Raw genomic sequence first — 27720 nt, 5'->3', positions numbered from 1 at the left:
CCCCCACATCTTCGTCAACACTTATTGTTGTTTATATGCATAATAGCTGCTATTCTGACTGCAATGAGATGAAATCTTAGAGTGGTTTTGATTTGCATTTCTCTAATTGCTAGTGATGATGAACATTTTTTATGTATTTATTGATTGATTGCACATCATCTTCTGAGAAGTGTCTCTTCAGGTTCTTGGCCCACTTATTGATTGGGTTATTTGGTTTTTTGGTGCTTAGCTTTTTGAGTTCTTTATATACCCTAGTGATTAATGCTGTATCTGATGTGTGAGGGGTAAAGATTTTCTTCCAAGATGTATGCTCTCTATTCGCCTCACAGATTGTTTCTTTTGATGATAAGAAACTTTTTAGTTTGAGTCCATCCCATTTATTGATTCTTGATTTTAATTCTTGTGTCACAGGAGTCTTATTAAGGAAGTTGGGGCCTAATCCCACATGATGGAGATTAAGGCCTGCTTTTTCTTCTATTAGACGCAGGGTCTCTGATTGTATTCCTAAGTCCTTGATCCATTTTGAGTTGAGTTTTATGCATGGTGAGAGATAGGGGTTTAATCTCATTTTGTTGCATATGGATTTCCAGTTTTCCCAGCACCATTTGTTGAAGAGGCTATATTTTCTCCAATGCATGTTCTTGGCACCTTTGTCTATTATAAGATAATTGTAATTTTGTGGATTAGTCTTGCACACAGGATATTTTGATGTATCTGAAATGGTTACTACAGTCAAGCAAATTAGCCTATCCACCATCTCATATTGTTAACTTTCTTCTTTTTCTATTTCCTTTTTAAGTTTTTTTTTAAACATTTATTGGTTCTAGTTAAGTTATATATGACAACAGAATGCATTTTGACACATCATATAAAAACAGTATAACATCTCACTCTTCTGGTTGTACATGATAAGTACACAGGTTGTATAATCATATATGCACATAGGGTAATAATATCCAATTCATTCTACCATAATTCCTACCATAATTCACTCCCCTCTTTCTAATCCAAAGTACCCCTATTCTCTGCCACCCCATTGTGAATTAGCATCTGTATATAAGAGAAAACTTTCAGGCCTTTGGTTCTTGGGATTAGCTAAGCATAATAGTCTTCCAGTTCTATCCATTTACCTGAAAATCCATAATTTCATTCTTCTTTAAGACTGAGTAATATTCCATTGTGTATATATACCACATCTGTTGAAGGGTGCCTAGGATGGTTCCACAGTTTAGCTATTGTGAATTGAACTACTAAAAATATTGATTTGGCTGTGACACTATAGTATGCTGATTTTAAATCCTTTGGATATAAACCTAGGAGTAGGATAACTGGCTCAAATGGTGGTTCCATTCCAACTTTTTTGAGGAATCTCCACACTGCTTTCCAGAATGGTTGCACCCATTTGCAGTCCCACCAGCAATGTATGAGTTTACCTTTACCCCCATATACTCACCAACATTTATTATTCCTTTTATTCTTGATAATTGCCATTTTGACTGGAGTGCGATTAAATCTCAGTGTAATTTTGATTTGCATTTCTCTAATTGCTAGAGATATTGAATATTTTTTCATGTATTTTGTTGATTGATTGTGTTTCTTCTTCTGTGAAGTGTCTGTTCTGTTCCTTAGCCCATTTATTGATTGGGTTATTTGTTTTGTTGGTGTTAAGTTTTTTGAGTTCTTTATAACCTGGAGTTAGTGCTCTGTCTGATGTGCAGATGGTAAAGATTTTCTACCATTCTGTAGATTCTCTCTTCATGTTCTTGATTATTTCCTTTGCTGTGAAGAAGCTTTCTAGTTTGATTCCATCCCATTTACTGATTCTCAATTTTACTTCTTGCACTTTAGAAGTCTTGTTAAGGAAGTCAGTTCTTAAGCCTAAGTCCTTGAGCCACTTTGAGTTGATTTTTGTGAAGGGTGAAAGATAGGGGTTTAATTTCATTTTGCTACTTTGCTTCATCACTGATGTATAGGAACCTGTCTGACTTATGGGTATTGATTTTATATCCTGCTACATTGCTGAATTTATTTATTAGTTTTAGAAGTTTTCTGGTGGAATTTTTTGGTTCTTGTAAATATAGAATTATGTCCACAAATAATGATAGTCTGAGTTCTTTTCCTATTCATATCCTTTTAATTTCTTTTGTCTGTCTAATTCCTCTGGATAGAGTTTCAAGGAAGATGTTGAATAAAAGTGGTGAAAGAGGGAATCCTTGTCTTGTTCCAGTCCCTACATGAAATGTTTTCAATGTTCCTACCTTTAGCATGGTGTTGGCCTTGGGTTTAGCATAGATAGCTTTTACAATGTTGAAGTATGCTCCTGCTATCCCTAGTTTTTCTAGTGTTTTGAACATGAAGGAGTGCTGTATTTTGTCATATGCTTTTTTGCGTCTATTGAGATGATCATATGATTCTTGTCTTTTAAGTCTATTGATGTAAAAACAAAGGCTTTTCTTTGGTGGTCTGAATACTTAAAAGTCTACTCTCTTGGCAAATTTCCAGCATATATATAATATTATCAATATAGTTCTCCTGTTATACATTAAATCTCTAAACTTTTTCAACCTGCATAACTGTAACATTGTATGCTTTAATTCACATCTTCCCATTTCCTCATCCTCCTGTCTCAGATAACCACCATTCTACCCTCTGTTTCTATGTATTCAAATTTTTCCTTTTTAAAATTTCACATATAAGTGAGATCAGTAGTATTTTTTTCTGTGCTGGATAGGTCCTCAAAGGAAAGGAAAGTGACAACTTGTAAAGATACTTGTACTCCAATGTTCCTTGCAGCACAGTTCACAACAGCCAAGGATGGAAACCCCCAAGTGTTTACTGATAGATGAGTAGAGAAAGAAATTATAATATAAATACATGGAATATCATTTAGCCTATCATTCAGAAGGAAATCTTGCCATTTATGACAACATGGATGCACCTAGAGGAGATTATGCTAAGAGAAATAAGGCAGACACAATTCTTTTGAAGAATCTCTCTTTCTAGGCTCCATTACATATACTGTGGGCATACTGGCTTCTGCGAAGCACAGTAAATGCAGTGCACTAGTATAATTTCTTTCTCAATTGCAAGTTTACAAGTTACTTGAGGTAGCTCTGCTTCAGTGTGCAGCTGCACATGAGCAAGGAAGATGGAGTGGCTGTCTTCTTTCTGTCTTTTATTATCTGGGAACCCATTGGTTTCCTAGAGGCCATGTTTTACTCAGACAGTGGGGAAGTCAAGAGTAAAACCTTGCGTTCACTCTGGAAGTGAATAAAAGCGCATGGGTTAGCATGCAGATATTCCATCTCCTTGGCCCAGAAGTGGCACATCCCTTCACTTTCTGATACACCTCACCAAAAGCATTAATGGGTTCCCACAAAGCTATAAGGGGGCCGGGGAGTGCAGTTGCTGGCTGAACAAGGGCCTCCCAACAACTCTATGCTGTGAAAGGGGCTCAAATCTTTTTAGTCCACTAGTCATTTCTGCCACAATGAGAAAAGCTTTACTATATAGTCCATGGAAAAACAAAAATTTTAGACACACACACACACACACACACACACACACACAATGATATCCCCTGTGTGATCTATAGAGAGAGCTAGATGTGTAAAGATCTGGATATAATATAGATCTAGAGATAGATGAATAGAGAAAAATCTGAAATTATACATATATAGTTATTGTTATATAACTATAATTAACTAGTGAGATTGTGGTGGGTGTTGCTCATATATAAACATGAAAAATTTTATATTTTTCAAAAATAAGCTATAATTTTATAATGAGAAAATAACAAGGTACTACAAAAAATTCAAATGTGTACTTTGTTTTTTTAACATATTTTATAAAAAAAATATGAAAAATGTACTCTATATGTGTAATAAGAATTAAATGCATTCTGCTGTCATGTACTTAAAAAAATAAAACCAATAAAAAATTAAGTTCTATCAAGAAAGGCTTCTTAAAAAAAAAGCTCAAACAAATTTCTCTCTTCAACATAATGACATTTTCTGTTTTCTCTAAGAATCTATAATGAGACATTATCATTCTTCTTAAACTTTCTCCTTTAAAAAGTTTAATTCTGAAAAAAATACCCACTTATAATTTGTTATTTCTTGCAGAAGATAAATCATGCTTTAAATTTTGGTCTGCCACTGATCTTGATCTTTTGAAAAATATAAACACCACATTACTCTGGATATATTGATAGTTCAGGACATTACCATTCACAATACAGCAAAAGCAAGAATAATAGGTTTTTTTCCCCTAAAATTTTAGAAGGAACTATTGCAGATGACCTGATGTCAAGTTTTATGTCAACTGGTATATTTCCAAGAGACTGAAGTGTTCAAGGGGCATGGAAATAGTTTGATATTTCATTTGTGGTTCCCTCTTCTGAATAGATTCACATCAACAAATAGTTATTGTCATCTTATATTTGGTCACCTTTACCCACAGAACGAGATTGAATGTCTATTACTAAACCATTTACTTATGTTGCTTCTCATGAGGATAACTTGAGTATCCCTCTGAATTATTCAAAATTCTGCAAATAGTGCAAAAGAGAACTACCTTCTCTCCACTACTGGAAAGATCATTTATTTCTACAACTGTATGTTGAATATGTTCTCCAGAGAGAAAATGACTGGGTTTGATTTCTGGTTCTTTCACTTTCTAGAATGGGTATTCACTGCCTCTCTTGACTTCAGTACCTTCATCTGTTAAATACATAGTGAGAATTAAATGAGTCAAGAGCTGAGAACAGTGCAGCATACAGTAACTATACAGCAAATGTCAGGTATTAATGTGTTGCTTCTAGCTGCCGCATGGTGTTATTGAAGACTTATCCTCCCAAGTCTGACGTATGAAGCTGCCCACTCTACAATGGCACACCACTGACTATTACCATGCAGGACACCTGAGTTATCTGGTATAGAACCATCCTATTTCTTCCCAGAAACGCTTGGCAGTAAATGGCCTAAACTCAGGCTCACAGTGTTGCAGCTTTACCTCATCAGCTCTTTAGGGCCAAGTCCCAGTCATTGCAGTGCTTGATTAGGAACTAATAGATATCAGCCCTTCAAAGACCCCGACTACTGCCTCTCTCCTACAGGAGATCCATGTAGTGGTCTAAACAATTTTGTTAAATCACGAATTGTGACACATGAAGGAAGGAGACTTATATATTTTTTAATAGATTTGATCTTTTTACACATAAAACATTATACCGTGAACATGTTTCCAAAGCACTGATTACATGGGCATCGTATGTGTAATCAGTTCCCAATTATTTTCTTTTTAACATTCAAATAATAAAGTTCTCATATTTGAAACACTATATCTTCCATATTTAAGACATTTAAATTTATTAAATTATTAGATATTTTAATGTGCAATTTTCTCATGTATATAGCATGATTCTTAGTAAATATGTCTCTCACTATCTTTTTTTTTTTCACTTAGGTTATAAATTTGCTTATTTATAAAACTTTATTTCAGTCACTTTGCCATACTTCCAGTCAATTCTTTTTGTTATTTAAGACATATAAAGCAAGGCTGGGGACGTAGCTCAGTTGTAGATCAATTCCCAAACATGTGCAAGGCCCTGGTTTCAGTACCAGTACACCACACATCATACACACATGTGGGCATGCATGTGGACAAGACACATCACAGTTGAAATATATATAAGATTAAAATTATTTCATCAGAAATTTAACTTTAGTTTTTCCATTTAAGAGGAAACAGAAAGGTAGAATCAACATAGTCAGTCCTCACTCCATGATTATGGATGTGGGATGCTTGCAAGACAGATTTAGGGAAGACTTCTTTAGGGAGTAATTGCTGTTAAGTCACAGAAAATAGCCTTATGCTGACATCTTTCCTAGCTGGAATGGGGTAGTGATGATCTGTAGGATTTTTATGTAATTGCATTTTCAAGGGAAAGGTCAATACTGTTCTAAAGATATCCCTAATGTGTAGGGATTGGCTCTTCCATTTTATAGATGAGGAAATTTGAGATTCAGAGATAAAAAGTATTCCCAAAATAACAGCAAGAATATGGCGGACTTAAGATTCAAACTCAGGTCTGATTCCAAAATCAATAATCTTATTAATTATATAACCATGCTTATATTCTTATTATGTATGATAGTACATACATAATATGTATATATTATATTTATTTATTATAATATATTATGTCACCTATTATGTAAAAGTAAACAATGTTTAAATCAATACTGGCATGACTTAACAAAATGAAACCTCTCTAAAGCTGTAGTAATCTATCAAGATCTTTCTTATATAATAATAATTCAAAATGAATTGAATTCAGGCTTCTATTTCGAATTCATAAATCTGGAAAGTATGCTGCTCCCTCAGTCAAAAAAAACAAACAAACAGTGAAATTATCTGAAAATCACAACCTACATCAGATATTTGAAAACTCAGGGAAACAAATGAATAAAGAAATTTAAAGAAAGGAAGGAAATAAGAAGTACAAATCCTTGCTCACCTGGTGAAGACACTGGGCAACATGTATGATTAGAAGAAATCCAACAAAATTGTTAACAAATTGCTCAAAGTCAAGAGTTACCTAATGTAAGAAAATAGAAGCCCTGGGAGTACAAACGAAAAGAGAATTTATACCCACTCACAAGCTCTTCTGCATGGACCTTAGAGGGATACATAAGAATAATTTGAGGCAAGTAAAGAGTTAGTATAGGGGATGGAGTAGTGGCTCAGTGGTAGAGCGCTTGTTTAGCATGTGTGAGCCCCTGAGTTCGATCCCCAGCACTGCATATAAATAAAATAAAAGATGCATTGACAATTAAAATATTTTAAAAACCTGATACTCAGGTAAGTTATCTTCAAAAAAAAGATAGTAGAAAGGCTTTCTTGTAAAGAAGCTTGAGGGAGGGTGCTGTCATCCACTGGAGCAAAAATCACAAAGCTCCACCTGCATGCTTCTCTCAATTTTCCCTAAGCAACAAAACCCATAAACTGCCAAGGGAAGACACAGCCAACCCTTTTGCTTTTGGGTGAAAAGTAAGAGCTATTGCAGCTGAAGAAAGGAAATAGAAAAACTAAAGACTTTCTTCTCTGGGAAGGGCAGGAAGCTGTCCTGAGATTAGATGATTAATGGTCTCCCAAAGCAGAGGAAGTACAAGAATCATGAAAATGGTCCATCCCAACGCTTAAGGACATAGTATTCACCTATGATTGAGGCTGCACTAGTACAATAGAGAATGTCCCACCCCCTGCCATCCAATATAAGCTAGCAAGCATTGATTGACAAGTCATGGTAGTATACATCTATACTTTTGGGAGAGGGACAAAAGCTTAGAAAAAGGCCCTGTCTGAGACAGCAGCACAAAAGGAAAAGCTAAAGCTGAACGTGGATCTGATATTAATAAAAATTCTCCAACAAACTGGCTGCCACTCTAAGGACAAGGAATTTAAAACCTGTGATGTGAGCTGGGATGTAGAGACTGCTCCTATGTTTGCAGCCCTGGGTTCCATCCCCCACACTGTGAACAAAGAAAGGCAGAGAGGGTATGAAATCTGTGATGAGCGAGGGTTACAGTTATAACAAAACCACACCCAGCTCAACTCCTGACTCAATATTTCCACTTCCATTTTAAAACCTAGGCCTTTAAAGAAAAGTTGGGCATTTCCAAGTAAAATGATATTAATTTCAGTCTTTACTGTTCTACATTAAATGTCCAACATTCAAACCAAATATACAATATTCAAACAAAAGAAAAATATAACAAGTCGTCAAAGGACAAAGCAATTAATATAACCAAATTCAAACATGATCCTGATGTTGCCATTATCAAGAGTTGAAAATATGAATGTTAAGAGGCTATAGGAAAAGAGAGGATAATATAAACAATTGAGAAATTTGAGCAGAGAGATGAAAAATCATAAAACAGTGAAATGTAAATGCTGGAAATGAAAACTATGGTAGCGGAGATGAATATGGCTTTAGTGGGTAATGAGTATTCTTGAAGCAGCTGAGGAAACTATCAGTGAATTTTGAGATAAGTCAATAGAAATTATCCAAACAAGAACACAAAGAGGGGGGAAAACACCCACAGAATCCAGGAATTGTAGTATAATATAAAACAGTCTAAAATTTATGAAATTATAATCTCTGAAGAAGGGATAGAGGAAAGCAGAAAAAAAATAGTAGAAGAAATAATGGTTAAGAATTTTTCCAAATTAATGAAAGACATGAAACATAAGATTCATGAAGCTCAGAGAACTCTAAGCAGAATAATTCCATTTAAAATGACTCAATATATTATCTTCAAACCACTGAAAACCAAACTCCTAAAGGTGATCAGAGAAAAGCAAACAATCTTACACACAGTAACAAAGGTAAGAATTATAGCAGACTGAATCAGAAATTAAGTCAAAAACAAAAAAACAGGACAATAATTTTAAGGTGCTAGCCATAAAATTACTATCAATCCAGAATCTAAACCCAGTTAAAAAACTGTAGGAGAAGAAATTTTAAGACAAAGAAAAACAGAAAGAATACACATTCAATAGAAAAAAATTCAAGGAATTTCTTCTAGAAGAAAATAAAAGGAGGGCTGGGGATATAGCTCAGCTGGTAGAGTGCTTGCCTTGCATGCACAAGGCTCTGAGTTCAATATCCACAGCTATACAAATAAATAAATAATAAAAGGAATGACACTGGAATCAGATCTACACAATGAAAGTCAGAGCTATAGAAATCAAATAAGTGCATGCAAATATGTAATGATTTTGTTCATTTTAACTAACTCTGGATAATGACTGATTAAAGCAATAATAAACCAATGTTTTATGTGTGTTTATTAATAATATGTAAAAGTAAAATTTGTGATAATAGATCCATGTACTGAAACCCACAAGGCACTGAGAGTATATTGCCATAAGACCCTTATACTCTATAGGAAATAATAAAATATTATTTGAAGGTAAGCTGTGATTAATTAAAGAGGTATATTTTAAAACTCCAAGAAATCAAGAAAAATCTTTGAAAGAGATATTAAAATAAATCCAATATTGGAGATTAAATGGAAACATAAAAACTATCTTTTAATGGGGCAGAAATAGAACAAATAGAAAGCCATTGGCAACATAATAGATTTTTACCTAACTATATTAATAAAATAATAGATACAAATGACCTAAACACATTAATTAAAATAGCCTGTTAGATTGGATTAAAAAACAAGAACTTATTGTAAGACTAATCTTAAATAGGGATGGGTATATAAGTAAAAAAGTAAAAGGATATTAAAAGTAGGAAGATACACAAAATAAACCTGGAGAAGGCTCTATATAAGGTAAAGCAGATTTTAAAACGAGGATATTACCAGGGATGAAGATAAAGGGGTTATGAAAAAGAGGTCAATTCATAAGAAGACATAACTATCCTAAATGAGAATGTACCTAACAAGAATGCCTCAACATGTATGCAGAAAAAAAACAATAGAAATGCAAGGAAAAATCGATAAATCTACAATTATAGCTAAATATTTCAACAATGCCCTCTCAATAAGTGATAGAACAAGTAGGCAGAAAGTGAGCAACAGTATGGCTGGCATCATATTTAATGGTGAAAGAATGCTTTTCCTCTTAGCCTGGGAACCAGACTAGCACATTCACTTCCAGTTCTCCTATAGAGCATCATATTAGAAGTTCTAGGCAATGTAGTATGTCAAGGAAAAGAGATAAAGAGCATGCAGATTGGAAAAGAAGCAATAAAGCTGTCTCTATGTGCAAATAAAAAAAAAAAAAGATTGTGTTATAGTTTAGATAGGAGGTATCCCCTCTAAAGCTCTTGTGTTCAACAAGGCAAGAATGCTCAAAAGTAAAATGATTGAACTATAAGAGTCTTTAGCTAGTCAGTGGATTAATCCATTAGTATGGATTAACAGGGTGGTAACTCTAGGCAGGTAGGATGAACTGGAGAAGGCACGTCACTGGGGCATGCCTTTGGGGTTTATATTTCGTCCCTGGAGAGCAGAACTCTCTCTGCTTCCTGGCAGCCATGTCCTTAGCTGCTGTCTTCCTCTGCTCTTCTATCATGATGTTCTGCCTCACTTTGAGCCCAGAGTTATGGATGGAGTCAGCCATCTATGGACTGAACCTCTGAAATTGTCAGGCCTGATAAACTTTCCCTCCTCCATGTTGTTCTTGCCAGATATTTTGGTTACGGCAACAAAAAAATTGACTAAAACAGTCTGTGTGGAAAATTCCAAAGGAATAAAGAAAGTAGACTCTCAAGAAAGCTTAGCAAGGATACAGAATACAAGTTCAATATAGAAAAATCAAATTTCTACCTATCACCAATGAACAGTTAGACATTATAATAAATACACTGTTAGGGAAAAGGAAAAATAACTTTTCACAAATGATCACTCTACTAATTAAATAAGCTGAAATAGCACTTAATATTTTTAAATTATAGATACAAAAATATTAGTGTTAATAAAGTTTAGGAAAAAAATCCCTTCTTCCCGCATGATGAAAGTAAAAAGTAATCGAATTTAAACTATCTCCCAGGAAGAAAAAAACTATTTCCTAGGGGAAAAATAATTATTGTTTTAAAATGAATTTTCCTATATTTAGTGAAGAAATAGCAATCTTGATCTTCAAGTATCATTTCAACAGTGTTTTCATCAATGAATGTCCATGTATTCATTTTTTACATTTTAAATACTATAGAAATAAAATATTTGTGAATGTATACTGTTGTACATATTTCAAGGTGACCTGGTTTTAAACAAAACAAGATAAAACAAATGTCCACTGCTAAGTTGTCTACCAGATCCTGGACAGTAATGTAGCATTTATGTCAACCTGCCCCTTCCGTGTCCATGGCAGACATCACTACGCACAGCATCTTAGAATCTTCCTCAGCATAGCACCACCTAACCACAGAGTTAACATGCAGGTTGAAACTTAACATCCTAGAGTTATAAAACCAAGTTCAAATTCCTTTGGAAATTAAGTTTTCCATAATCTAACACTGTTCTGCCCATTTGTCCAGTAAAATTATCTTTGCTTTTCTCTCTGCCTTATCCAAATCTTCCCTTTCTTCCAGGCCCAGCTTAGTCTCTACCTTAACCATAAACCTGCCCTTAATATCTGGATCCATAATGAATATTTACTCTAGTGATCTCCTATTCCACATATCATAAATTCCACATTTTAATGTTTCATCTATTCCCCTTGTATTCTAAATACAGGACATGTTCTATTCCAAATCTAATCTATTCTCCTTTTGGGTCATGAGTTATGGCTTTAATTCCTCAAGCTGATAGGTGTCCCATCCTATGATTATTATATAGTCTTCCTATCACAGAGATGAAAACAGTAAGGAACTCAACAGCTACTGTGGGTGATTTTTCTGGTTAGTTATCAGCATCCTCACTCCAAAGGAAAACTAAACTGAAGGGGTACTGTATAACCTTGGCCAGACAATTACATCCATTTCCACTCAACTCTTTTAAAGTACCCTAGGAAGAAGTTCATAGGCTGTGCTGTGATGAGACTTCTCTGGCCATTGTATTATAATAATAATAATAATAATAATAATAATAATAATAATAATAAAAAAATAGCCAGGTGTGATGGCACATGCCTGTAAGCTCAGCAGCTCAGGAGGCTGAGGCAGGAGGATCGCAAATTCAAGGCTAGCCTCAGCAATTTAGTGAGGCCCTAAACCGCTTAGTGAGACCCTGCCTTAAAATAAAAAGGGTTGGGGATGTGACTCAGTGGTCGACCACCCCTGGGTTCAATACCTGATACAAAAAAATAAATTAATAATAATATCCCTAAGTCATGGTGATTTTTCACCTAAAGATAAAAAAAAAAACCCAAAAACCCCATAAATACCAATTGTACATAATTCCAGTCTGGGACTATAATTTGTTTTTAGTTCAGAGTGAAGAATTATCCATGAAATTACCTATCTTGAGATAACCATTTTTGTAAGATCAATGTCAGGGTAAGATAAGAAAACTGAACAAGAGATTAGCTCCACGTGCTACCTAAATTCTAAGGCCAGACCTATGAGGAATTTTCACTCTGTAGCTGTTACCAGATGTCTACCTGACCACCAAATAAGGATGACTGGAACTGTGATAGTTCTGCATCTTGCAAATCTGCAGAGGTAGAGCTTGGTTTAGAACATCTTCTACCATCAAATGAAAACACATAATTACAAAATCTGTGCTGAGATGCTGCTGATACAGGCAATATGAATTCAAATATGAATTCAAAACTCACCTTGAACACCTGCCATCTCTACTCTGGACACATTATGAACCCCTCCTTAGGCATTCCAGGCTTTTGAAGTAGATGCCATGACATCAGCTGATTCTCTGTCTTTATCTAATAATTTTGAGGTGATCTCCTTGTTTTCTAAATACAGGACATGTTCTATTCCAAATCTAACGAATTTTAAAAGACAAATCTAAACATTGGGGCCCATAAAGAATTATCCCGTGTGTATATTCAAACAAATAAATAAGAGAGGAATGCCTAATGAAAAGAACACTGTCAATTATGTGTAAATAAAGAGCTGCTGCTCATTAATGATCACTAAACATTACAAGTAATTTGGAGTAATTTGTACATATAGTTCTCTATAACACATTTTTCTTTTCTGAGTAATATTTTACATCTTCTGAGTTTTTTCATGGACATCATCGTACTGGGTGTTCTGCACCATTATATATACACAAAGGAGGGAAAAGAGATTGAAATGCAATGAACTAAAATATGAATAGTGTAATTAACTCTGAGTGACAAATGTACTGAGACATTTATTTCCCTCTTTACTTTTTGCAAATTAAAATATTTTGCAAATTAAATGTACTATTTATCATTTTGAATGACTAAACTATACTATTTTTATATTTGGAAAAAGAAAATAATTTGAAAAATACACTGTCTCATGCTGAACTCCTCATAGGAACACTGTCCTACCAGGGATCAACATTATTTAGAATTTGAAAAAATTCTATTACTCTCTGTGGTGAGAATAAAGAGGAGGATGAGACGTTGGTTACTTCACTAAAGTAACAGTGCACTTATTGCTTTAACAGCACACACAGGAACATACACACATGCACACACACATACTCACCCATACACACATACGCCATAGCTCCTTTAAATCCAAAGTTAGAGTCTGGGTATAATTATAAATCAAGTATTTTTCTAAATCTTTTTAAAACAAGTAATATAGGTTAACTTTCTTCATTTTATAATTACCGCTTTTCTTTCACTTTACAAATTTCTCATCAGTTTTTTCTGCTTACTCTTTGATGGCAGAGAAAAGGTATCTATTTTAGGTTTACTTGACTAAAATATGGCATTACAATACATTTATAAATCTCGGATACTTAACAAAAGCAGACTTACTTTACAATCTTTTAGTAACATCATTCAGAACTTGGGAAGAGAGAAAGATAAACAGGCCAGGAAATAGGTACCCTCCCCCCATCAGTTTGTGAGTCTTATTTAATGAATCTAAAGAAAATGAAATTAATTTTACCTTGGAAATATAAAAGGAAAAATCATAGAGCTTACACTTGTTTATAAAGCTCAGAAGTGATTATTCAAATATTAGGGTACAAATTCTGGTTCTAAAACTCTTTTTTGAATTTTTAACTAATTCTCGTAATTTAGGTCATTCGTGTTAATTTTACTAATACAGAAGTTTTAACAAATGATCATCTTGCTTTCGAATACTAATAAGAAGTAAAAAAGCTAATTTTTATTTCACCACCTTGACTCCACCCCTTTTATGTTTTATTATGACACAAAATATATGTAAGTCCAAGTCCCATAAGAACTAAGGCTATGGAAAAGGACATTGATCTTATTTGGCCCAAGAACGCCTTCCAGTTCTGTCTTTCTCTGGTTGCCTGTTCCACCAATGAATATATAATTTAGTTTAGAATTTCTCTGTTAACAGCAGAACTTGCAGCTTTTTGAATGATCAGAGTAATCCCCTAGAGCCATTGTTTACAGTGATTTTTTTTTTTTAATTCAATGCTGTCACTGCAGGGAGTTTTCTTCTCCAGTACACCAAACTTTTGACAGTCCATATGGTCTTAACGAATTTCCCAGGTGTTAAACAGCATCCAACCTGTATTTCTGGCAGCCTACAGAGGGACTTAAGTCTGCCTTTGTCATTTTTCCTAATGCCACCTAAGATTTTTTTTAGAGAGATGAAAGTTTAAAGTGGTTGGTGGAAATAATAGTTTTGAAGGCTTGTATATTCAGGGAAAATGTAAAGACAGAGAATTCAAGTCAGAGAGGGAAACAAAAGCTATTCACCTAATAAAATCTTTGGAAGACTATTATAGGACTGTGTTTGAACTTTTAGTCCTTGTACATATAGATTGCAGGGACAAAATTCTGTCTTCAATTCATAGTAAAACATGGTACACAGTATTTACACCCAGTTGATATAGAGTGAGCAACGAATTTGTCTCATTGTCAATCTTGCATATTACAAGATAACAAATTAATTATAGAATATCAACATGCATTTATTGACCACCTGAATTAAAATAATGACTAACAGTTTAATTATATGGATGGATAGATAATATTAAGGCTGACTAGATAGGAAGAATGTATATGAAATTCTTAAACTATACTTAAAAGTTATAGCATATATCTTTCCCTTTACCTCAATTTATTAAGCACCAATTTTATATGTATTGACCACAAAACCCTGAGAAGTAAGCATTATTGACATCCCCATTTTATAAAGCAATAATTAGAACCCAAGATTTTCTAAGTCCAAAATCACACATTTAAGGACCCAGGCTATTTTTTTTCCAACTTAAAAAATACACTGATCATTATAATGCACAATCTGGCATTTTTTTTAAGTAGCTGCTCAGAAAATGATCCTGTCCCCATGTTTTTGGTCCACCATTGTGTAAGTCAGACTTTGGGAGACAAAGTACCACCTCCCCTTGCCAAAGCCTAATATATTGTGCTCCCAGCCTCCAATCCCCCACCTCACAACTCAATAAATATGGTGTACCTACATATAATTTTGAGTCTAGCATGAGAATTCAAGGAAGTAGAGACAGTTTATGATTTCTTCCCAGTTTTGGCAGTATCCAGAACCTAGTATCCCATGATAATGTTGGCAATTGAATCAAGAATCTGAGAGCCTGGTGCTGGTATTGCCACTGGCATTATTATAAGCAAACCATTCCTCAGTGTGATTTTGATATGTACCTGGCTCTCCTTTCTTTTCATTAATTCCATAGTCTACCTGATGCCCAGCTAACAAATATTTCTCCAAATTTAGCTAATCATAGTTGGTCTCGTATCTTATATAGTTACAGGTTGCTAGGGATAAAGGGTAATCATCTACTTATCTCTGTCACCTTATTTCTCTATTTCCTCAATTTTTACCAGCAGTGATGATAGCATTATCAGTTGTCTCCAAAAATCCATACTTTCATTTTTTTCTTCAATTGCAAAATCCCTGATTCTAGTTAGGCACATGGCCACTGAACCAAATACTACTAAATCCCCAAATTTCCTTGCCATTAGATTCGTTTATATAACCAAGTTCTGGCCTGTGAAATATGAGTGAAAATGGCAGGTAGAACATCCCTGTCATGATAGAATGGAAAGAAACATTCTTCCCAGTTGACCTTCTCTTCTTCCTGCTAGCTAGAAGGCAGGCATGTTCATGGGAGTAGCAACCACTGTTTTAGAGATGGAAGGTACAAGTTAGGAATGGCAGAGCAACTATGTGGAAGGAGTGTGGGTCCTGGAGGAAGTGCAACCTATCACCCTGGTCTGCTTACCTTGGAACTATCTTTTATAAAATAAACACACTTCTGACTTTTTAAAAGCCATTGTAATTTTGGGATTTGTTTCAGAGCCAAACCCTCATTCTAACTGATGTGGCCATAGGCATTTTCAACTACATTATACAGTTACTCATCAGTCATCCTCAATTTGAGGTTCTGTTGAAGCTTCCTCCTGAGAAAAGGAGTACTGCTTCATGTGCCTGCCACTTGGATATTTTTGAAATTTGGTCACTTTGTTCACCAAATATAACAGCATAGCAGTAACAGAAGTGAGAAGAAACTACAGGGGGATTGCTTGGCCATTTGGCCCACAATGGCAGAAATAGAAGTCCCAGCATTGCATAAAGAGATATAGCAAATTCTAATGAGTATGAAAAGGTCAGGCCTTAGTTTTACATGCTGCTTGAAAAGTGGCATGAGGTCTTTCAATAGTACTTAAATAATATTGTCACGCTGGTTTCTTTCTGAGGTTCATGCCACACTGCCTAAATAGAGGAATAAATCAAGGAAAACAACTGTGTTGCAGTTTTTTGATACTCACTTTTGTTACTGACAAAACTGCATGGAGTCAACTTTTTATTTTTCGCACTGAACTACTATTCCAAAAGTAAGTCTCTCTTTTTCCAATTAAACATAATCTCTTTTTTCATAAATTAAAGTTAACAAAATCGAATGCAGTTTTAAAAATCTTCTTTCTTTTCTCAGCTCACAGTTGACCATTCCTACATGCATAAGATAAAAGGGTAGGGAAGCAAGTGGCTTTGCTGAACATACTGGTATGTGGACAAACCATTTCTGATGTCATGGGACTGCAAGCGCATTGGCATCAGAATGAAACTCTCCGACTACTGTAAATTACTGTGCCTGTTAGAGCCTTGACTTGACCCAAAGTACATCACAATGGGTATTTTCTGCACCTAAATCTTTTTTTCCCCCCCTCTGGGGTAAAAAGAAAACTCTGGAATCTCTTCCCATCTGTGGCTCTTGTTCTATCACTGGGGGGATGGTGGGAGGGAAGTCTATTTCTGCATTGCTGCAAGTATGTAAAAGTTTATAATTTCCAGGAAGTAATATTAAATCATTAATCATTACAAGCATGCTGGGTCTGGGGCTCGGTAACAGAGCACTTGCTAGCATGTGTGAGGCACTGGGTTTGATCCTTAGAACCACATAAAAATAAACAAATAAAATAAAGGCATACTGTCTGTCTACATACAACTAAAAAAGAAGAAGGAGGAGGAGGAGGAAAAAAAATAATTACAAGCATTAAAATTCCTATCACTATTAATTTTCTCAATCTATCTAGAAGACTAGAAAATTTTAGGTACAGCTGAAATTCTAATAACAAACAAAAAAATGTATGACATAGAATGATCTGTTTGAAACATCAATTTCCTTTCATATATATTAGAAAGCAAAGAAATGTGATAACTTCTTCCCTCTGTTCTGAGATTTATCATGACAAGTATCTCTTATAGTAGGAAGATGACCAGCTAAGAACTCCTCTGCCAAAGATGATTGCTTTAAAGTCCTTGTAACATTAGCTTAAGGCCGCCTGAGAGATGAGCAAAGAGATTAATCACAGACCTCTGAACACAATCAAGCAAACAGAGCCAAATGGATAATGTTTCACATGGAACTGTAATCTTTGGATGCTGGGGTTTCTTCTATCACATATAGTCCATAATAACTATAAATTCCATTATCACTAAATACCCACTGAACTCTAAGCCAAGAAGAGAAATGGGACCCAACAAGATGGCCAATTCAGTTTGTTTCAACAACTATTTACAGAGTGCTTCTACTTGCCAGGCATTATGGTAGATGATAAGAATACAGTAGTGAATAAGACACAGTTCCTACATGTTTCTGCATGCATCCAGTGTAATGGTGATTACAGACCCTGCAATGAATCATGTCAGAGAACAGAAGTTAGCACACACACAAGCAGTAAAAGGACCTATGTTCAAATTCTAACTCCACCATGTACTTACAGGTTCCTTAAATTCCTGATGCCTTGATTTCCTCATCAGGAATAATAACTGTACCTGATTTATAGAGCTGTTGTGAGGATTCTGTACTTAATCAGTTAGAATGAACCTCAATATAAAGTATCCAATAACTGTAAGAGATGTTGATTTAAAAAAAAATTGCAGAGTTATTTGAAAGCAAACTGTCAGAAACTTTGCCACATGTTATAGAACACTTCCTGGGGGAAAGATGCCAAGCAAAGAAGAGGGAGGATCTGGCAGAAGAAATAATAATGAAAGGCATGAGACCACATGGCAAAGACTCGTTGGCATTGCCAAAACGAGATTTCAAAGAAAGTTCCTCCAAAGCTCAATCTAACCATTTGCTGGTTTTGTGTATTTAAAAAAATTGATAAGAAGATTTAGCTTTTACCTGGATATTTTGGCACCATAGAAAGATCAAGACTAGGAGCATACCCAGACGGTGTAAGCAAGAGGAGTGCAATGAAGCACTTCCTCTGTGAGGACAATGGATTTCACTGGGGCAAGAGTAGGGGGAGTCACAGTTCAGCAGACTATTGTGGAAGTTCAGCAGAAAAACAAATTAAAGGTAGAGTCTACAGAAGTAGGAAGTAGAGGGTAGGTTCAAAATATATTTGAGACCCCAAATCCTTAAGACTTGATATTTGATTTTTGTGGAGTAAGGAAGAAGGAGATATTGAGAGTGAATCCCAGAATTTACATTTGAGAAAATGAAAGTATGGCACATTTATTTAATCAAAAATCCTGTAGAAAGAAAAGATTTCAAGAAGGAGCACATGTGTTGAGTTTTAAATAGTTTGAGGTTCTTATAGGACATTCAAAGGGGACATCAAATGAGTACGTGGACACTTATGTGAGGGCCTAGGGAGAGAAGTCTGGGATATAGTCTTAAACACACACATGATATGTCAGGGTAGAATGAAATTGCCCATGAAGATGAGAAAAGAGGGTCCCCATGTGTAGTCAAAGGAGTTTCAGCATTTAAAGATGAGAGATAAAGAGAAAACTCTGAAGGAAAATTAGAAATAACAAAAACATGATAGGAAAACCAGGAAATTTTAGTTTTGTAGAGGACAAGGGAGAAAGCACCAAGAAGGAGGAGGTGATAAAACATACCAAAAACTAAAGAAAGTTAGAGTGGCTAGGAACTGAATATTGTCCTTTGAAGACTCTTGGTCCTTGATGGTCTTACCAACAACCAATCAGAGAAGTGCGGTAGATGCAAGCAGATTGTGCGAAATGAAAAGTCAATGGGAGATGAGAGAGTCTGGCTTTGAAGTGGAGGAGCCTGCTGGGGCAACAGCTGCCAGGTCTTAAAGAGGCCTGCAGGACTTGGGTGATTGCTATTAAGACAGGAAACACTAGAGGATGCTCACTGCCTGTGGCATAAAAGTGAGTGGCACCTGTGGGAATCTTCAGCAAGCTTTCCTGACTTTGAGTATATAGCTCAACTATTCCTGCATCTGAGAAACCTTCCCAAATAATCTAAACTAAGTCAAGTGACCTGCCCATAGAGAAATATTTGTAGACCTGTACTAAACTAATTATCATACTATAATTATGGATTTACTTGTTGTTTTCACTCACTGAAATAGAATCTACTTCAGAATTGGAATTATTTATCTAGTACCATCATCAATTCACTACTGAAATAATAAGGTCTAGGTCATAAGTAAAATCAGTTGTATTTATTTGTTAAACTCAAATGTCCAATTCTTTGTATTTTTTTTTAAAGTCTATCCAGACAGAAAGGCTAGAGACTTTTTTAAAGTCCTAGATAATGAGAATTCCAACATAGCTGAATTTAATGTATTAAAATGTGTTGAAACAAATAAAATTACTCAGACTAAATTATTTCTTCTCTAACTTTCCTGTAAATACCATATTTTATTAATTTTTGTATCATCTAGAGTCCAGCAAGGCACTGAACATAAATCAGGGGTTCAACAAATATTTATTAATTGGTCTTTGTTTTACTGCATGAAATTTTGTGTATATAAAGCACAAAGGTTGCCACTAAATATTGTGATACAACAACCATAAATCTTCAGGGTCAGTGGAACAGCTTGTGTCACCCATCAATTTGACAAAGATCGTTCATACAAAACAGCAGGTAAGTGAATCATTGTGAATAAGACCACCGTTTGCCACATAAAATAGATATATTGGTCTCCCTGCAATATGCAATCTTCTTTAGCTGTCAAGTGATTAAATTGCCAAGCTTAAATTCTAATTACTTACATTTGTTGGTCTTCGAACCTGATAATAAAATTAACATTCTTTCAGGAAACCCTCTGATGGGCAAAGCAATTGTCTACAGCATAAAAAACAAAACCTTTTCTAAGTAGAAAAAAAAATTATAAGTTGACCACTCCATTGTTCTCTATGATGAAGTCACATAAAACATTTTCCCTCTATGCAAAACACAGTAATTTTTTTTGCTGATACTCCTCCTACTGCCTCAGTCACAGATGCACTGGGACCAAAAAAGTCAGAAAAACAGCTAGAACTCCAACATGCTGACATTCAATATTTCTTGACTAAAGGAACCTTGCAAAGGATGGGATTTCCTCTCCCAACAGGTCACACAAGTGTCACTAAGTTTACATCTCTGTGGCAGAGGTCATTGATTCACCCACATCTGTGTTTTCAGAAATAAAATAATAGTTTGTAAAAAAAAAAAAAAAAAAAAAAAAAAAAAAAAACTGTTGGTAGGAGACATTTCAAGGTATGAACCAGGATAATACTCGGTTAAAAACATGGAACCAACCATTAGGGAAATGGTACTTTTTAGATCTGGAGCACAGGTAAACTCTTCTCTCAGTCATTCTGGAATAACAGGAGGCCCAAAGGAAACTGAAAATTGAGGCATCATTCCAAGGTATTAAATGATAATTATGCTGGACTAGGTAATTTAGAATCTAGGTTACTTTGGGCGGAAATGGTTACCAAGAGCACATTAGTCTAGCTTTCCTTCCAAATTCCCACTGAAGTCACGAATGGAATACCCAAATGAGAAATGCTGCCCCAGCACCCCTGAACAGAGGAAAAGAGTTCCATCTCTCTATACAAGAAATGTAAAAAGAGAGAGAGAGAGAGAGAGAGAGAGAGAGAGAGAGAGAGAAAATAAATGGAAAGGTTCAGTGGGAATCAAAGTCCTAGGCAATATGTAAGAGGATACTCCAACCAACACTTATTAACCAGAGAAAACAATCAGAGGCAAGGGCAGGAAACATGGCCTTGGGTAGACTTCCTCTTTCCTGCTGTTCCAGACTGAGTGCAGGACCAACACTGAAAGGCTCCATGGTTTCCTTCTAACACAAACAGAATCAAAGCAGGCAAGAACTGGGCTCTTATAATTCGGGAACAATTAATCCATAACATAGTGCAAAGACATGTCTCCCTGCCATGGTGACACACAGCACCAGCTTCCTTCCAGATCCAGTCACAATGGTGGTTTACTGTGAGATTTTTGTTGATTTGGAGTTTGGTTCTCTCCTACTTCCTTCTGTCTCAACTTAAAGGACCTTTGCAAAACATTTGGGGAGAACAGGACGTATATCGATTTCTAACAGAACCCACTCAACTCCTACAAATGTTGGCAAGCACAGGCAACCTTCTGGAAGCAAAAGAAGATGGAAAACCACGAGACCTTAAAATATGAGGAGTATAAATGAAGTCAAGTACTTAGAAAATTCACGCTTCACCATCGACTCAACAGGTATTTCTTGAGCACTTACCATGTGTACTGTGTACAGTTTAAAAGACAAATCAAGAGAGCTCTAACACCTTCTTTGTTTTCCAGGAGAACTTGGATGCCTCAAATGAATATTGATTTGTCACTAGAATCAAATCAACCTTAAGAAAATATCTAATCCATGCATCCACAAGATTTAAGGGAACATTGAGTTGATACTGCAGTAAAAGGGACACATCCATATATTAAAAATTAGTTGGAAGTGAAAACATAATCATCAAATTTAAAGCTACAACAAAGTCAGTTAAAAACATAGAAAATCAGTAAACTACAAGATAAATTTGAGAAATTCACTTAGAACTTATGAAATCCCTAAAAACTCAAACTATGAGAGAAGACAGGAAGAGGAAGAGGGTGGGAGGGAAGAGGGGAGAAAGGAGGGGGGAGGGTGGGTGGGAAAGAGGTAGCTTTAACGTGTGACTAACAGGAATCCCAAAGAGAAAAAAATAGTCAAAGTCATGACAGAGGAAAATTTGCTCACCTAGAAAGGGCCAGACTTCTTTGTGGCAATATGTGTATATGAAAATTCTAGGGACCTAAATAAAGCTAAAATAATGTTTAAAAAGAACAAAGTTTGGTGTTAACACTATTCAATTACAAGACTTTCTACAAAGCCACAATATTCAAGATAGCATAGTATTGGCATAAAGGTAGAGAAATAATGCACTGAGATAGAATGATCCGTCCAGAAAAGACTCACCCTTCTCTGTCCAGTAAACTTCTTTTTCTAAGGTATTTTTAACTGGCAAAACTATATATCTCATATGCAACATGACATTTTAATGTATGTACACATTGTGGAATGGCTAAATCAAGCTAATTAACATAGCCATTGCCTCACATATTTTATCTTTGAGATGAGAACATTGAAATTTATTCTCTTGCCAGCTTTCAAGTATACATTTTATTAACTATGGTTGCCAAGTTTACCATACATCTTAGTTTCTTCCTGCAAACTGAAATCTTGTGTCCTTTAACCAACATCTTCCCAGTCCCCTTCCCTGCCAGCCTTTGGTAAACACCATTCTCCCCTTTTATGAGTTTGAATTTGTTAGATTCTGGATACAATTGTGAACACACAGTACTGGCATTTCTGTGCCTGGCTTATTTCACTTCGCATAATATCCTCCAGGTCCATCCCCGTTGTTCCACATGACAGGGCTCCATTCTTTTTAAAGGCTGAACAGTATTCCACTATGTATATAAACTACATTTTCTTTATCCATTTATGCTCTGGTGGAACTTAGGTTGATTTCCATTTGTGGCCACTATAAATGATGCTGTAATTAGCACAAGAGCACAGATATCACCTCATACTGATTTCCTTCCTTTTGTACATTTGTCCAGAAGTGAAATTGGCTGATTATTTGGTAGTTCTATTGCTTTTTTTTTTTTTTTGATTTACAACATCAGGTTAGCATTGAAAGTTACACTGTATTTAGAAAAAGATTGTGTTCATTTGTTCAATGTCCAAAATCCTGAAGGCTATTTAAATAAGGTTTAGTGAGTCTGCAGGGAGCAAAGCATTGCAAACCAGTCATTTGCCTTTGATTGTAGTAAAAATTTTCCCTCCCTTGTATGCTTTTCAAAATCCAGTGGAATTCATGCCACTTGCAGAATGTGTGATCCACTGAAAAACAATCTCACTCATTTTTTTTAAGAGAGAGAGAGAGTTTTAATATTTATTTTTCAGTTTTCAGCAGACACAACATCTTTGTTTGTATGTGGTGCTGAGGATTGAACCCGGGCCGCACGCATGCCAGGCGAGCGCGTCGCTACCACTTGAGCCACATCTCCAGCCCAATCTCACTCATCTTAATTTTCTCCAATGTAAAAAAGGGAATGATAATACTGTAACTTTGTTACTTCCCTCCTTGGGTTACTTGGGAGCATTGTAAGGAGGCTATATGAGAGCATTTGATGGCCTGTAACGTGCTACTGTAAACAGAAAAAATGGCCTCAATTTTTTCCTTTTGTGTATCTATGATTTTTTTTTTTCTAATTGGAATTAACAGCTGCTTCTGTCAAGAACTCATTTCTTTACTTCTAGAATCAGGGCTGATTATGTGAGTTGCTCTGAACAACAGAATATGTCAGAAGTAATGTTGTAAGAGTTTTGACTGAGGCTTCAGTTTGTCTCTTGGGAACCACAAGTTCATGGTACAAGGCAGAGCCATCCCAGTTAAGGACATCCTGGACCAAGCAGTCTCTGGGCAACTGTCACAATTCCATGAAGAGAAGAGCAGAGCCTGGCCTAACCTGCAGAGCCCCCCAGTCACGAGCTGAGTAAATGGTTATTGTCTTTTATGAATACATTTTGGGGTAGTGTTTGAAATAGTTATAGATAAATATTATAAAGGTCACAGATGGTAGTTATGATAAGAAAATGTCAGGAAAAAAAAGTTGTCATTTTCTTTCAGAACAGAAAGATTCACTTCACAATCATGAAGGTAAGTTAACGCAAAATTCAAAGTTAGACCAGACACTCTAATAAACAACAAAATTTTGTAGATTGTGAAAATCCTGAATAGTATGATTTTGTAATCATTTTCTTATATGACACATACCCATGTTTCTGGGAAAAATTAACATTTACAATGATAAGCAAAACTTACAAGCAAAATTTTCTAATCGGCTTTTGCTAATTCATTAAAGACATCTCTTGAGAAATGTATCTATTAGTCTTGAAAAGTAGTTATTTCGTTCACTTGGAATATGTATCAAATAATCTGAAATTTAAAAAAAACCTTTAGAGATCATCTTATTTAGTGTCTTACTTAATTGGAGAACCCATTCTCTATACTGACTATTATGCACTCCATGTGGTAGTCAGACATCCTTCCTTTTAATCACTTCTGTGATAAGGAAAGGAAATTTGTCAGACTTCCACTTCTGGAATATGGAGTAATTACAAGCTTAGATCTTGTTTATGTTTAAATGATTAATTAGAGCGGGGCTCTGGAACACTGATGCAGGTATCACACACCCAAAATTAGGATTTATACAGGTCTCTATATTTCTTCTCCAGTATAAAATACAACAAAATTTAAAAATAGAAGGACTCACTGTGTTTGAGGCTGCCCTTTTTCATACCAGAACAGACCTAATCATCAGAACCTCTTTCATCCACCCACAGACACTAACTTTGCTGTTTGGCTTAACAGAATTAACCTTCAACACACCTTTCCTAAGCCACACTACCTTGTCTCCAAGTCAGTACTCTTTCTACTCCTGCTGCATCTTGCAGGGACCCCCAAACCTTCAAATTCCTCCCAGGTGGTCCTAGGAATCCCTGGGCAAATACAACACTGGTTCCATGGACCAGTCCTCTTGGCTACCAAGTAGCATGTGACAATTTCTCCTTTTCATGCTTTAGGAGATTATATATAATTAGGTTCCTGATTACTGCTGCAAAGCAGCAGCCATGTTTAGGGTGCCCACTAAAGGGGACTTTGTTGCTGGGAAGCAACAGAGCCGAGCCTACTTCTGCAAACACCTCCTGGTGTTGTGACTTGTTGTCCACAGCTGTGTCCACCAGCTTGGTGTCTGCTCTGAGGGTCGGCTGCTCACATCTGTCAAAGCTCCTGCAACCTTCTCCCTTTGTATTGAATCCTCTGGTGTGAAAGATGCTGATACCTCTTGCTTTCCATGGACTACAGAGGTGATGATGGGATAGCTCCTATACTTTCTGTTGATGATTTGTGTGTGTGTGTGTGTGTGTGTGTGTGTGTGTGTGTGTGGTGTGTGGGTGTGGGTGGCAGGGGAGGCAGGGGTGGGGGGTGGGTTGTGTTCTCTCTCCAAGGGGTTGAGTATGAGTCTGTAGAGGTCCAGTTACAAAACAATCCAGGAGACAGAATCTGAGCTGATAGATTAAATTATAGACCTTAGAAATCATCTTGTTAAGCCTCCCAGGTAATTCTCCCTAGCCCTATCCTTCTATCCTTAAGAAAAATGTCAATAACTCAATTATCTTCTCTGGGGGTGAGTTCTTCCCCAAGGCACCTGAATGGCTCATATAGTTAGAGCTAGAGTTCCAGATAAATACTTAACTTGTTTGTTTTACCTTCTTAGTAATAAAGTATCAGAAATTCCTTGTAACTATGAAAAATATGTATATCCCCCAAAAGGGGGACAAATATATAAGTCTTTGTGAAGTTTCTTGCATCTGTACTTTTTCTGATAAACAGATCCATTGGGATGAGCATTGCTTATGATTATGGTGCATCAGAAGTGGCAGGGTGGTGCCCAGGGAGGAAGATGAGAAGAAGAGAAGCAGATTGTTATGGTTTAGATGTGGTGTCCACCAAAAGCTCATGTTTTAGATAATGCAAGAAGGTTTAGAGGAGAAATGATTGGGTTATATCCTTAGCCTAATCAGTGAATAATCACTGATGGGATTAACTAAAGTGATAGGGTTGGCTGGAGGTGATGGGAATTGATTGGGGCTTGGCTTTGAGTATATATTTGTATCTGGCAAGTGGAGAATGAACTCTCTGCTTCCTGTTCATCATGTAAGCTGCTTCCCTGTGCCACACTCTCCTACCATGTTTAGCCTTGCCCCCAGCCCTAAGAAATGGAGCCAGCCTTCTATGGACTAAGACCTCTGAAGCCATGAGCACTCAAATAAACTTTTCCTCTTCTATAGTTGTTCTGGTCAGATCCTTTAGTCACAGCAGCAAAACATCGGACTAAAACACTGGTGCTTTGGGTCTGAGAGTCAGCAGGCAATCTGAGCCTGATTCTAGAATCTGCCTGGGGTGTAGGAGGTGTCCAGAGCATGAACAACAGGAAGGACTGCTAAGAACAAGATGCAGCATCAGTGACCCGAGCTGAGGCCAGCCCGAGGACCCATCCCTGCACCCTGGTTTTAGAAAGGCAACCTCCCCAACAATCTACCCTACCTTTCACCCTGGTTCTCTGTTGCCCTCCTCCAGCAGGTCCACTCAACATCTTCCTGTCCTAGAGAATACACTGCTCTCCAATAACTTCCTTGGACACCTAACAGGAAGGCAGGGAGGCGTACATCCCAGCAGATGAGGTACCTTTCTTTCAGAGGGTGAGAAAGTTCGGGCCTTTGGAGCCAGACTCAGGACATTGGTCTAATCTAAATCAAGGGCAGAAAGGAATAAGAGCAAGGATTATCATCTTATGAGTGGGCGCTGTACAGTATTCTTCCTGTTGGCCCTTCATAACATCCTTCAAGCCATGCTGGACAATGCAAATCCTACTGTAAACACCTCACAGTCAGTTTGATATTCCTATCTCAATGCATGACAGGTTATAAAATATTTGATGGCAGCTATGATGCCCCCTCTGTCTTCCTTCCTTTGGGCTAAGTTTCCCTTGATCCTTCAATTAGAAAATAAGTATGCCTGAATAGAGTCATTTGAACAAAATTCCCAGCAGCCTCATTGAAGCAAGGAACCCCATCTGCATTCATCAGTGTAAACATTAAATAGGGAAATCCCTTTGATACTGTCTACAAGACAGCCATCAACACAGTGGGCCCTGCTAAACAAAGTCATCAGCATTGGTGTGATGAGAATTACACAAATTAAAAAGCTGTACCCAAGTGAAAAAAAGATTGCTTTGTTTTGCAAGTAAGCTGTCTGGCATTGTTCATTGGTATTGGTCTCACCAGCCAAGAGATTTATAAGTTCTCTGAGGACACATCCAGCATTTCATATCCCTTCCCACTGAATATCTGCCCAGATGTGGGCACACAGTTTATGCTTAGAACTTCCTTGATGGTGTGTGAGTAGATGGACTGTATGCTTGGTCTTTCTTCTCTCATTTTTAAAACCAAAGGATAGAGCTGTCTTCCAAAGCCAGCCCTGGTCTGTACAGTGTGTGCTAAGACACTGACAAGCTGAATGGAAGAGCTCCAAGAAGGAAAAGTTTAAACATAAAACAATCCAATTCACAGACTTCCACACATCCCTAATGAAGCTACATCCCTTATTTGATGGACGCTGACATTGGAAACCTGAAAATGTCAACTTTGGTTTAAAAGATTTTAGAACCCCATTTTACAAAAGGATCAATATGATGAAGAGGATAACATTTTTAGAGAAATGTGACA

This window comes from Callospermophilus lateralis, chromosome 4 (genome assembly GCF_048772815.1).
Source record: "Callospermophilus lateralis isolate mCalLat2 chromosome 4, mCalLat2.hap1, whole genome shotgun sequence".
NCBI lineage: Eukaryota > Metazoa > Chordata > Mammalia > Rodentia > Sciuridae > Callospermophilus > Callospermophilus lateralis.
This window is presented reverse-complemented; position numbering follows the sequence as displayed.